Raw genomic sequence first — 12,714 nt, 5'->3', positions numbered from 1 at the left:
CACCACTTGCATTTCAGAACATGTCTTTCACACATGTCTACAAAATCACCTTCACCATCAAATACAGTTTCGTAGCGACTGACGGAGACGTAGGCAAAGTTTAAAGTTGCTATTTCCATTACATCACGTTAATCAGAAAAACGGTAAGTTACATCTGCAGAGGAACAAAATTCCGTTCCTCCCCACGTGGGGCTCGAACCCACGACCCTGGGATTAAGAGCCTTATGTTCTACCGACTGAGCTAGCCGCGCTGCCTCGGTGAGTATATGCCGGTTAGCACGTCACACAGTACTCGTTTGGGTTGATTGGTCCCATACAGAACCTCCCCATGTTGCCTAATGTTTTCCTAACGTCACACTCGTCACGTAGTTCACTTTTATTTCATAATCATTTCTGAGAGGTAACAGAATTGCATGACAACCTGCAGAGCTAGTTTCGTCAAAATTAACACACATACTTGATGTGACTCATAAGCCGAACGAGTTACTTTCCGACGTTATTTTAGATGTGCAAGTGACAGTCAAAAACACGCGGCGACGGCAATATGCAAACCAATTCGCTAGTTAACACCGGTCTTGTTGTGCGTGTTTCAAGCTCAAGAGCATCTCCAAGCAGAAAATGGTCAACAGCAACGTTCACACGGTTTCGTACTGCTCAAGTGCTACACTAAAACGGTATGTTTCTTTTTCAGATCTAGAAAAACACGACCGAGAGAGGAATCAAAGACGCAATCTTCGGATACGAAGTCCGACGCCTTATCCATTAGGCCACACGGTCACTGACAAACAAGTGGAACTTATATACGACTCATCTCAAAACGCTCACACCACTGAGGAGTTGTGTTTTCGTTCTACACAGACACTGCCCCTTGCTCTTTCCCACCCATTTGATACATTCAACCTGCTACGAGACCTACCAAATATAGACTGGGAAACTAAACCACACACTTTGTGCATTCGGAAATGTAAGGCAGGGCGTCCCTCGCCGCATTTGCTACGATGTCCATTTGCTACTTCTGCAGAAGTGGCGGCGGCGACGACGACGACGACGACGACGACGACGACGACGACGACGACGACGACGACGACAACCGCGGAAGGCTCTGAGATATGTGAGAAATACATCTATAAAATATATTTCAAACTGTCCCATCCCACCTTATGCTGTACCGCTTTGGCAAATGCTTTATCTGCGCCATTCGCCTTAATCACATCTGAGAGTAATTCTTAATAAAACGCCTCTCGCTAATTGTTAGTCATCCCAGATACTGTTTGCTATAAGGCCACGACGCGCAACTGATATCCAAAATTCGTCTGCCTCCTGTGAGGATCGAACTCACGACCCCTGGTTTACTAGACCGGTGCTCTGCCACTGAGCTAGAGAGGCGCGGCCTAGCGGTACTTTTGCGTACTTCATCCTTACGGTCGTCTGGATCATCAGACTTCAGCTGACAACACTTCATATTACCGTCTAATATTTGCAGCTATGGCGACCCATTACTGCTTGCCTACACATCTGACACGTAAAGGAAGTGCTCTCCAAATAACACCACTTGCATTTCAGAACATGTCTTTCACACATGTCTACAAAATCACCTTCACCATCAAATACAGTTTCGTAGCGACTGACGGAGACGTAGGCAAAGTTTAAAGTTGCTATTTCCATTACATCACGTTAATCAGAAAAACGGTAAGTTACATCTGCAGAGGAACAAAATTCCGTTCCTCCCCACGTGGGGCTCGAACCCACGACCCTGGGATTAAGAGCCTTATGTTCTACCGACTGAGCTAGCCGCGCTGCCTCGGTGAGTATATGCCGGTTAGCACGTCACACAGTACTCGTTTGGGTTGATTGGTCCCATACAGAACCTCCCCATGTTGCCTAATGTTTTCCTAACGTCACACTCGTCACGTAGTTCACTTTTATTTCATAATCATTTCTGAGAGGTAACAGAATTGCATGACAACGTGCAGAGCTAGTTTCGTCAAAATTAACACACATACTTGATGTGACTCATAAGCCGAACGAGTTACTTTCCGACGTTATTTTAGATGTGCAAGTGCCAGTCAAAAACACGCGGCGACGCCAATATGCAAACCAATTCGCTAGTTAACACCGGTCTTGTTGTGCGTGTTTCAAGCTCAAGAGCATCTCCAAGCAGAAAATGGTCAACAGCAACGTTCACACGGTTTCGTACTGCTCAAGTGCTACACTAAAACGGTATGTTTCTTTTTCAGATCTAGAAAAACACGACCGAGAGAGGAATCAAAGACGCAATCTTCGGATACGAAGTCCAACGCCTTATCCATTAGGCCACACGGTCACTGACAAACAAGTGGAACTTATATACGACTCATCTCAAAACGCTCACACCACTGAGGAGTTGTGTTTTCGTTCTACACAGCCACTGCCCCTTGCTCTTTCCCACCCATTTGATACATTCAACCTGCTACGAGACCTACCAAATATAGACTGGGAAACTAAACCACACACTTTGTGCATTCGGAAATGTAAGGCAGGGCGTCCCTCGCCGCATTTGCTACGATGTCCATTTGCTACTTCTGCAGAAGTGGCGGCGGCGACGACGACGACGACGACGACGACGACGACGACGACGACGACGACGACGACGACAACCGCGGAAGGCTCTGAGATATGTGAGAAATACATCTATAAAATATATTTCAAACTGTCCCATCCCACCTTATGCTGTACCGCTTTGGCAAATGCTTTATCTGCGCCATTCGCCTTAATCACATCTGAGAGTAATTCTTAATAAAACGCCTCTCGCTAATTGTTAGTCATCCCAGATACTGTTTGCTATAAGGCCACGACGCGCAACTGATATCCAAAATTCGTCTGCCTCCTGTGAGGATCGAACTCACGACCCCTGGTTTACTAGACCGGTGCTCTGCCACTGAGCTAGAGAGGCGCGGCCTAGCGGTACTTTTGCGTACTTCATCCTTACGGTCGTCTGGATCATCAGACTTCAGCTGACAACACTTCATATTACCGTCTAATATTTGCAGCTATGGCGACCCATTACTGCTTGCCTACACATCTGACACGTAAAGGAAGTGCTCTCCAAATAACACCACTTGCATTTCAGAACATGTCTTTCACACATGTCTACAAAATCACCTTCACCATCAAATACAGTTTCGTAGCGACTGACGGAGACGTAGGCAAAGTTTAAAGTTGCTATTTCCATTACATCACGTTAATCAGAAAAACGGTAAGTTACATCTGCAGAGGAACAAAATTCCGTTCCTCCCCACGTGGGGCTCGAACCCACGACCCTGGGATTAAGAGCCTTATGTTCTACCGACTGAGCTAGCCGCGCTGCCTCGGTGAGTATATGCCGGTTAGCACGTCACACAGTACTCGTTTGGGTTGATTGGTCCCATACAGAACCTCCCCATGTTGCCTAATGTTTTCCTAACGTCACACTCGTCACGTAGTTCACTTTTATTTCATAATCATTTCTGAGAGGTAACAGAATTGCATGACAACCTGCAGAGCTAGTTTCGTCAAAATTAACACACATACTTGATGTGACTCATAAGCCGAACGAGTTACTTTCCGACGTTATTTTAGATGTGCAAGTGCCAGTCAAAAACACGCGGCGACGCCAATATGCAAACCAATTCGCTAGTTAACACCGGTCTTGTTGTGCGTGTTTCAAGCTCAAGAGCATCTCCAAGCAGAAAATGGTCAACAGCAACGTTCACACGGTTTCGTACTGCTCAAGTGCTACACTAAAACGGTATGTTTCTTTTTCAGATCTAGAAAAACACGACCGAGAGAGGAATCAAAGACGCAATCTTCGGATACGAAGTCCAACGCCTTATCCATTAGGCCACACGGTCACTGACAAACAAGTGGAACTTATATACGACTCATCTCAAAACGCTCACACCACTGAGGAGTTGTGTTTTCGTTCTACACAGCCACTGCCCCTTGCTCTTTCCCACCCATTTGATACATTCAACCTGCTACGAGACCTACCAAATATAGACTGGGAAACTAAACCACACACTTTGTGCATTCGGAAATGTAAGGCAGGGCGTCCCTCGCCGCATTTGCTACGATGTCCATTTGCTACTTCTGCAGAAGTGGCGGCGGCGACGACGACGACGACGACGACGACGACGACGACGACGACAACCGCGGAAGGCTCTGAGATATGTGAGAAATACATCTATAAAATATATTTCAAACTGTCCCATCCCACCTTATGCTGTACCGCTTTGGCAAATGCTTTATCTGCGCCATTCGCCTTAATCACATCTGAGAGTAATTCTTAATAAAACGCCTCTCGCTAATTGTTAGTCATCCCAGATACTGTTTGCTATAAGGCCACGACGCGCAACTGATATCCAAAATTCGTCTGCCTCCTGTGAGGATCGAACTCACGACCCCTGGTTTACTAGACCGGTGCTCTGCCACTGAGCTAGAGAGGCGCGGCCTAGCGGTACTTTTGCGTACTTCATCCTTACGGTCGTCTGGATCATCAGACTTCAGCTGACAACACTTCATATTACCGTCTAATATTTGCAGCTATGGCGACCCATTACTGCTTGCCTACACATCTGACACGTAAAGGAAGTGCTCTCCAAATAACACCACTTGCATTTCAGAACATGTCTTTCACACATGTCTACAAAATCACCTTCACCATCAAATACAGTTTCGTAGCGACTGACGGAGACGTAGGCAAAGTTTAAAGTTGCTATTTCCATTACATCACGTTAATCAGAAAAACGGTAAGTTACATCTGCAGAGGAACAAAATTCCGTTCCTCCCCACGTGGGGCTCGAACCCACGACCCTGGGATTAAGAGCCTTATGTTCTACCGACTGAGCTAGCCGCGCTGCCTCGGTGAGTATATGCCGGTTAGCACGTCACACAGTACTCGTTTGGGTTGATTGGTCCCATACAGAACCTCCCCATGTTGCCTAATGTTTTCCTAACGTCACACTCGTCACGTAGTTCACTTTTATTTCATAATCATTTCTGAGAGGTAACAGAATTGCATGACAACCTGCAGAGCTAGTTTCGTCAAAATTAACACACATACTTGATGTGACTCATAAGCCGAACGAGTTACTTTCCGACGTTATTTTAGATGTGCAAGTGACAGTCAAAAACACGCGGCGACGGCAATATGCAAACCAATTCGCTAGTTAACACCGGTCTTGTTGTGCGTGTTTCAAGCTCAAGAGCATCTCCAAGCAGAAAATGGTCAACAGCAACGTTCACACGGTTTCGTACTGCTCAAGTGCTACACTAAAACGGTATGTTTCTTTTTCAGATCTAGAAAAACACGACCGAGAGAGGAATCAAAGACGCAATCTTCGGATACGAAGTCCGACGCCTTATCCATTAGGCCACACGGTCACTGACAAACAAGTGGAACTTATATACGACTCATCTCAAAACGCTCACACCACTGAGGAGTTGTGTTTTCGTTCTACACAGACACTGCCCCTTGCTCTTTCCCACCCATTTGATACATTCAACCTGCTACGAGACCTACCAAATATAGACTGGGAAACTAAACCACACACTTTGTGCATTCGGAAATGTAAGGCAGGGCGTCCCTCGCCGCATTTGCTACGATGTCCATTTGCTACTTCTGCAGAAGTGGCGGCGGCGACGGCGACGACGACGACGACGACGACGACGACGACAACCGTGGAAGGCTCTGAGATATGTGAGAAATACATCTATAAAATATATTTCAAACTGTCCCATCCCACCTTATGCTGTACCGCTTTGGCAAATGCTTTATCTGCGCCATTCGCCTTAATCTCATCTGAGAGTAATTCTTAATAAAACGCCTCTCGCTAATTGTTAGTCATCCCAGATACTGTTTGCTATAAGGCCACGACGCGCAACTGATATCCAAAATTCGTCTGCCTCCTGTGAGGATCGAACTCACGACCCCTGGTTTACTAGACCAGTGCTCTGCCACTGAGCTAAAGAGGCGCGTCCTAGCGGTACTTTTGCGTACTTCATCCTTACGGTCGTCTGGATCATCAGACTTCAGCTGACAACACTTCATATTACCGTCTAATATTTGCAGCTATGGCGACCCATTACTGCTTGCCTACACATCTGACACGTAAAGGAAGTGCTCTCCAAATAACACCACTTGCATTTCAGATTATGTCTTTCACACATGTCTACAAAATCACCTTCACCTTCAAATACAGTTTCGTAGCGACTGACGGAGACGTAGGCAAAGTTTAAAGTTGCTATTTCCATTACATCACGTTAATCAGAAAAACGGTAAGTTACATCTGCAGAGGAACAAAATTCCGTTCCTCCCCACGTGGGGCTCGAACCCACGACCCTGGGATTAAGAGCCTTATGTTCTACCGACTGAGCTAGCCGCGCTGCCTCGGTGAGTATATGCCGGTTAGCACGTCACACAGTACTCGTTTGGGTTGATTGGTCCCATACAGAACCTCCCCATGTTGCCTAATGTTTTCCTAACGTCACACTCGTCACGTAGTTCACTTTTATTTCATAATCATTTCTGAGAGGTAACAGAATTGCATGACAACCTGCAGAGCTAGTTTCGTCAAAATTAACACACATACTTGATGTGACTCATAAGCCGAACGAGTTACTTTCCGACGTTATTTTAGATGTGCAAGTGCCAGTCAAAAACACGCGGCGACGGCAATATGCAAACCAATTCGCTAGTTAACACCGGTCTTGTTGTGCGTGTTTCAAGCTCAAGAGCATCTCCAAGCAGAAAATGGTCAACAGCAACGTTCACACGGTTTCGTACTGCTCAAGTGCTACACTAAAACGGTATGTTTCTTTTTCAGATCTGGAAAAACACGACCGAGAGGGGAATCAAACACGCAATCTTCGGATACGAAGTCCGACGCCTTATCCATTAGGCCACACGGTCACTGACAAACAAGTGGAACTTATATACGACTCATCTCAAAACGCTCACACCACTGAGGAGTTGTGTTTTCGTTCTACACAGACGCTGCCCCTTGCTCTTTCCCACCCATTTGATACATTCAACCTGCTACGAGACCTACCAAATATAGACTGGGAAACTAAACCACACACTTTGTGCATTCGGAAATGTAAGGCAGGGCGTCCCTCGCCGCATTTGCTACGATGTCCATTTGCTACTTCTGCAGAAGTGGCGGCGGCGACGACGACGACGACGACGACGACGACGACGACGACGACGACAACCGCGGAAGGCTCTGAGATATGTGAGAAATACATCTATAAAATATATTTCAAACTGTCCCATCCCACCTTATGCTGTACCGCTTTGGCAAATGCTTTATCTGCGCCATTCGCCTTAATCACATCTGAGAGTAATTCTTAATAAAACGCCTCTCGCTAATTGTTAGTCATCCCAGATACTGTTTGCTATAAGGCCACGACGCGCAACTGATATCCAAAATTCGTCTGCCTCCTGTGAGGATCGAACTCACGACCCCTGGTTTACTAGACCGGTGCTCTGCCACTGAGCTAGAGAGGCGCGGCCTAGCGGTACTTTTGCGTACTTCATCCTTACGGTCGTCTGGATCATCAGACTTCAGCTGACAACACTTCATATTACCGTCTAATATTTGCAGCTATGGCGACCCATTACTGCTTGCCTACACATCTGACACGTAAAGGAAGTGCTCTCCAAATAACACCACTTGCATTTCAGAACATGTCTTTCACACATGTCTACAAAATCACCTTCACCATCAAATACAGTTTCGTAGCGACTGACGGAGACGTAGGCAAAGTTTAAAGTTGCTATTTCCATTACATCACGTTAATCAGAAAAACGGTAAGTTACATCTGCAGAGGAACAAAATTCCGTTCCTCCCCACGTGGGGCTCGAACCCACGACCCTGGGATTAAGAGCCTTATGTTCTACCGACTGAGCTAGCCGCGCTGCCTCGGTGAGTATATGCCGGTTAGCACGTCACACAGTACTCGTTTGGGTTGATTGGTCCCATACAGAACCTCCCCATGTTGCCTAATGTTTTCCTAACGTCACACTCGTCACGTAGTTCACTTTTATTTCATAATCATTTCTGAGAGGTAACAGAATTGCATGACAACCTGCAGAGCTAGTTTCGTCAAAATTAACACACATACTTGATGTGACTCATAAGCCGAACGAGTTACTTTCCGACGTTATTTTAGATGTGCAAGTGACAGTCAAAAACACGCGGCGACGGCAATATGCAAACCAATTCGCTAGTTAACACCGGTCTTGTTGTGCGTGTTTCAAGCTCAAGAGCATCTCCAAGCAGAAAATGGTCAACAGCAACGTTCACACGGTTTCGTACTGCTCAAGTGCTACACTAAAACGGTATGTTTCTTTTTCAGATCTAGAAAAACACGACCGAGAGAGGAATCAAAGACGCAATCTTCGGATACGAAGTCCGACGCCTTATCCATTAGGCCACACGGTCACTGACAAACAAGTGGAACTTATATACGACTCATCTCAAAACGCTCACACCACTGAGGAGTTGTGTTTTCGTTCTACACAGACACTGCCCCTTGCTCTTTCCCACCCATTTGATACATTCAACCTGCTACGAGACCTACCAAATATAGACTGGGAAACTAAACCACACACTTTGTGCATTCGGAAATGTAAGGCAGGGCGTCCCTCGCCGCATTTGCTACGATGTCCATTTGCTACTTCTGCAGAAGTGGCGGCGGCGACGACGACGACGACGACGACAACCGCGGAAGGCTCTGAGATATGTGAGAAATACATCTATAAAATATATTTCAGACTGTCCCATCCCACCTTATGCTGTACCGCTTTGGCAAATGCTTTATCTGCGCCATTCGCCTTAATCACATCTGAGAGTAATTCTTAATAAAACGCCTCTCGCTAATTGTTAGTCATCCCAGATACTGTTTGCTATAAGGCCACGACGCGCAACTGATATCCAAAATTCGTCTGCCTCCTGTGAGGATCGAACTCACGACCCCTGGTTTACTAGACCAGTGCTCTGCCACTGAGCTAAAGAGGCGCGGCCTAGCGGTACTTTTGCGTACTTCATCCTTACGGTCGTCTGGATCATCAGACTTCAGCTGACAACACTTCATATTACCGTCTAATATTTGCAGCTATGGCGACCCATTACTGCTTGCCTACACATCTGACACGTAAAGGAAGTGCTCTCCAAATAACACCACTTGCATTTCAGAACATGTCTTTCACACATGTCTACAAAATCACCTTCACCTTCAAATACAGTTTCGTAGCGACTGACGGAGACGTAGGCAAAGTTTAAAGTTGCTATTTCCATTACATCACGTTAATCAGAAAAACGGTAAGTTACATCTGCAGAGGAACAAAATTCCGTTCCTCCCCACGTGGGGATCGAACCCACGACCCTGGGATTAAGAGCCTTATGTTCTACCGACTGAGCTAGCCGCGCTGCCTCGGTGAGTATATGCCGGTTAGCACGTCACACAGTACTCGTTTGGGTTGATTGGTCCCATACAGAACCTCCCCATGTTGCCTAATGTTTTCCTAACGTCACACTCGTCACGTAGCTCACTTTTATTTCATAATCATTTCTGAGAGGTAACAGAATTGCATGACAACCTGCAGAACTAGTTTCGTCAAAATTAACACACATACTTGATGTGACTCATAAGCCGAACGAGTTACTTTCCGACGTTATTTTAGATGTGCAAGTGCCAGTCAAAAACACGCGGCGACGGCAATATGCAACCAATTCGCTAGTTAACACCGGTCTTGTTGTGCGTGTTTTAAGCTGAAGAGCATCTCCAAGCAGAAAATGGTCAACGGCAACATTCACACGGTTTCGTACTGCTCAAGTGCTACACTAAAACGGTATGTTTCTTTTTCAGATCTGGAAAAACACGACCGAGAGAGGAATCAAACACGCAATCTTCGGATACGAAGTCCGACGCCTTGTCCATTAGGCCATACGGTCACTGACAAACAAGTGGAACTTATATACGACTCATCTCGAAACGCTCACACCACTGAGGAGTTGTGTTTTCGTTCTACACAGACGCTGCCCCTTGCTCTTTCCCACCCATTTGATACATTCAACCTGCTACGAGACCTACCAAATATAGACTGGGAAACTAAACCACACACTTTGTGCATTCGGAAATGTAAGGCAGGGCGTCCCTCGCCGCATTTGCTACGATGTCCATTTGCTACTTCTGCAGAAGTGGCGGCGGCGACGACGACGACGACGACGACAACCGCGGAAGGCTCTGAGATATGTGAGAAATACATCTATAAAATATATTTCAGACTGTCCCATCCCACCTTATGCTGTACCGCTTTGGCAAATGCTTTATCTGCGCCATTCGCCTTAATCACATCTGAGAGTAATTCTTAATAAAACGCCTCTCGCTAATTGTTAGTCATCCCAGATACTGTTTGCTATAAGGCCACGACGCGCAACTGATATCCAAAATTCGTCTGCCTCCTGTGAGGATCGAACTCACGACCCCTGGTTTACTAGACCAGTGCTCTGCCACTGAGCTAAAGAGGCGCGGCCTAGCGGTACTTTTGCGTACTTCATCCTTACGGTCGTCTGGATCATCAGACTTCAGCTGACAACACTTCATATTACCGTCTAATATTTGCAGCTATGGCGACCCATTACTGCTTGCCTACACATCTGACACGTAAAGGAAGTGCTCTCCAAATAACACCACTTGCATTTCAGAACATGTCTTTCACACATGTCTACAAAATCACCTTCACCTTCAAATACAGTTTCGTAGCGACTGACGGAGACGTAGGCAAAGTTTAAAGTTGCTATTTCCATTACATCACGTTAATCAGAAAAACGGTAAGTTACATCTGCAGAGGAACAAAATTCCGTTCCTCCCCACGTGGGGATCGAACCCACGACCCTGGGATTAAGAGCCTTATGTTCTACCGACTGAGCTAGCCGCGCTGCCTCGGTGAGTATATGCCGGTTAGCACGTCACACAGTACTCGTTTGGGTTGATTGGTCCCATACAGAACCTCCCCATGTTGCCTAATGTTTTCCTAACGTCACACTCGTCACGTAGCTCACTTTTATTTCATAATCATTTCTGAGAGGTAACAGAATTGCATGACAACCTGCAGAACTAGTTTCGTCAAAATTAACACACATACTTGATGTGACTCATAAGCCGAACGAGTTACTTTCCGACGTTATTTTAGATGTGCAAGTGCCAGTCAAAAACACGCGGCGACGGCAATATGCAACCAATTCGCTAGTTAACACCGGTCTTGTTGTGCGTGTTTTAAGCTGAAGAGCATCTCCAAGCAGAAAATGGTCAACGGCAACATTCACACGGTTTCGTACTGCTCAAGTGCTACACTAAAACGGTATGTTTCTTTTTCAGATCTGGAAAAACACGACCGAGAGAGGAATCAAACACGCAATCTTCGGATACGAAGTCCGACGCCTTGTCCATTAGGCCATACGGTCACTGACAAACAAGTGGAACTTATATACGACTCATCTCGAAACGCTCACACCACTGAGGAGTTGTGTTTTCGTTCTACACAGACGCTGCCCCTTGCTCTTTCCCACCCATTTGATACATTCAACCTGCTACGAGACCTACCAAATATAGACTGGGAAACTAAACCACACACTTTGTGCATTCGGAAATGTAAGGCAGGGCGTCCCTCGCCGCATTTGCTACGATGTCCATTTGCTACTTCTGCAGAAGTGGCGGCGGCGACGACGACGACGACGACGACGACGACAACCGCGGAAGGCTCTGAGATATGTGAGAAATACATCTATAAAATATATTTCAGACTGTCCCATCCCACCTTATGCTGTACCGCTTTGGCAAATGCTTTATCTGCGCCATTCGCCTTAATCACATCTGAGAGTAATTCTTAATAAAACGCCTCTCGCTAATTGTTAGTCATCCCAGATACTGTTTGCTATAAGGCCACGACGCGCAACTGATATCCAAAATTCGTCTGCCTCCTGTGAGGATCGAACTCACGACCCCTGGTTTACTAGACCAGTGTTCTGCCACTGAGCTAAAGAGGCGCGGCCTAGCGGTACTTTTGCGTTCTTCATCCTTACGGTCGTCTGGATCATCAGACTTCAGCTGACAACACTTCATATTACCGTCTAATATTTGCAGCTATGGCGACCCATTACTGCTTGCCTACACATCTGACACGTAAAGGAAGTGCTCTCCAAATAACACCACTTGCATTTCAGAACATGTCTTTCACACATGTCTACAAAATCACCTTCACCTTCAAATACAGTTTCGTAGCGACTGACGGAGACGTAGGCAAAGTTTAAAGTTGCTATTTCCATTACATCACGTTAATCAGAAAAACGGTAAGTTACATCTGCAGAGGAACAAAATTCCGTTCCTCCCCACGTGGGGCTCGAACCCACGACCCTGGGATTAAGAGCCTTATGTTCTACCGACTGAGCTAGCCGCGCTGCCTCGGTGAGTATGTGCCGGTTAGCACGTCACACAGTACTCGTTTGGGTTGATTGGTCCCATACAGAACCTCCCCATGTTGCCTAACGTTTTCCTAACGTCACACTCGTCACGTAGTTCACTTTTATTTCATAATCATTTCTGAGAGGTAACAGAATTGCATGACAACCTGCAGAGCTAGTTTCGTCAAAATTAACACACATACTTGATGTGACTCATAAGCCGAACGAGTTA

At 46.2% G+C, this 12,714-nt stretch overlaps 8 non-coding genes across 8 annotated transcripts; all 8 read right to left on the bottom strand.

The window, feature by feature from the left end:
* Positions 1-1,314: 1,314 nt before the first annotated feature.
* On the bottom strand, positions 1,315-1,386 carry Trnat-agu (transfer RNA threonine (anticodon AGU)). Its single transcript has one exon. It is a non-coding gene; the product is annotated as a tRNA-Thr (tRNA).
* A 1,474-nt stretch (positions 1,387-2,860) lies between these two features.
* Positions 2,861-2,932, bottom strand: Trnat-agu (transfer RNA threonine (anticodon AGU)). Its single transcript has one exon. It is a non-coding gene; the product is annotated as a tRNA-Thr (tRNA).
* A 1,459-nt stretch (positions 2,933-4,391) lies between these two features.
* Trnat-agu (transfer RNA threonine (anticodon AGU)) lies at positions 4,392-4,463 on the bottom strand. Its single transcript has one exon. It is a non-coding gene; the product is annotated as a tRNA-Thr (tRNA).
* Positions 4,464-5,919: 1,456 nt separating this feature from the next.
* Trnat-agu (transfer RNA threonine (anticodon AGU)) lies at positions 5,920-5,991 on the bottom strand. Its single transcript has one exon. It is a non-coding gene; the product is annotated as a tRNA-Thr (tRNA).
* A 1,462-nt stretch (positions 5,992-7,453) lies between these two features.
* On the bottom strand, positions 7,454-7,525 carry Trnat-agu (transfer RNA threonine (anticodon AGU)). Its single transcript has one exon. It is a non-coding gene; the product is annotated as a tRNA-Thr (tRNA).
* A 1,441-nt stretch (positions 7,526-8,966) lies between these two features.
* On the bottom strand, positions 8,967-9,038 carry Trnat-agu (transfer RNA threonine (anticodon AGU)). Its single transcript has one exon. It is a non-coding gene; the product is annotated as a tRNA-Thr (tRNA).
* Positions 9,039-10,478: 1,440 nt separating this feature from the next.
* On the bottom strand, positions 10,479-10,550 carry Trnat-agu (transfer RNA threonine (anticodon AGU)). The gene has a single exon. It is a non-coding gene; the product is annotated as a tRNA-Thr (tRNA).
* A 1,446-nt stretch (positions 10,551-11,996) lies between these two features.
* Trnat-agu (transfer RNA threonine (anticodon AGU)) lies at positions 11,997-12,068 on the bottom strand. The gene has a single exon. It is a non-coding gene; the product is annotated as a tRNA-Thr (tRNA).
* Positions 12,069-12,714: the final 646 nt, after the last annotated feature.

Source organism: Schistocerca gregaria, chromosome 4 (assembly GCF_023897955.1).
Source record: "Schistocerca gregaria isolate iqSchGreg1 chromosome 4, iqSchGreg1.2, whole genome shotgun sequence".
Taxonomy (NCBI): Eukaryota; Metazoa; Arthropoda; class Insecta; order Orthoptera; family Acrididae; genus Schistocerca; species Schistocerca gregaria.
This window is presented reverse-complemented; position numbering and strand designations above follow the sequence as displayed.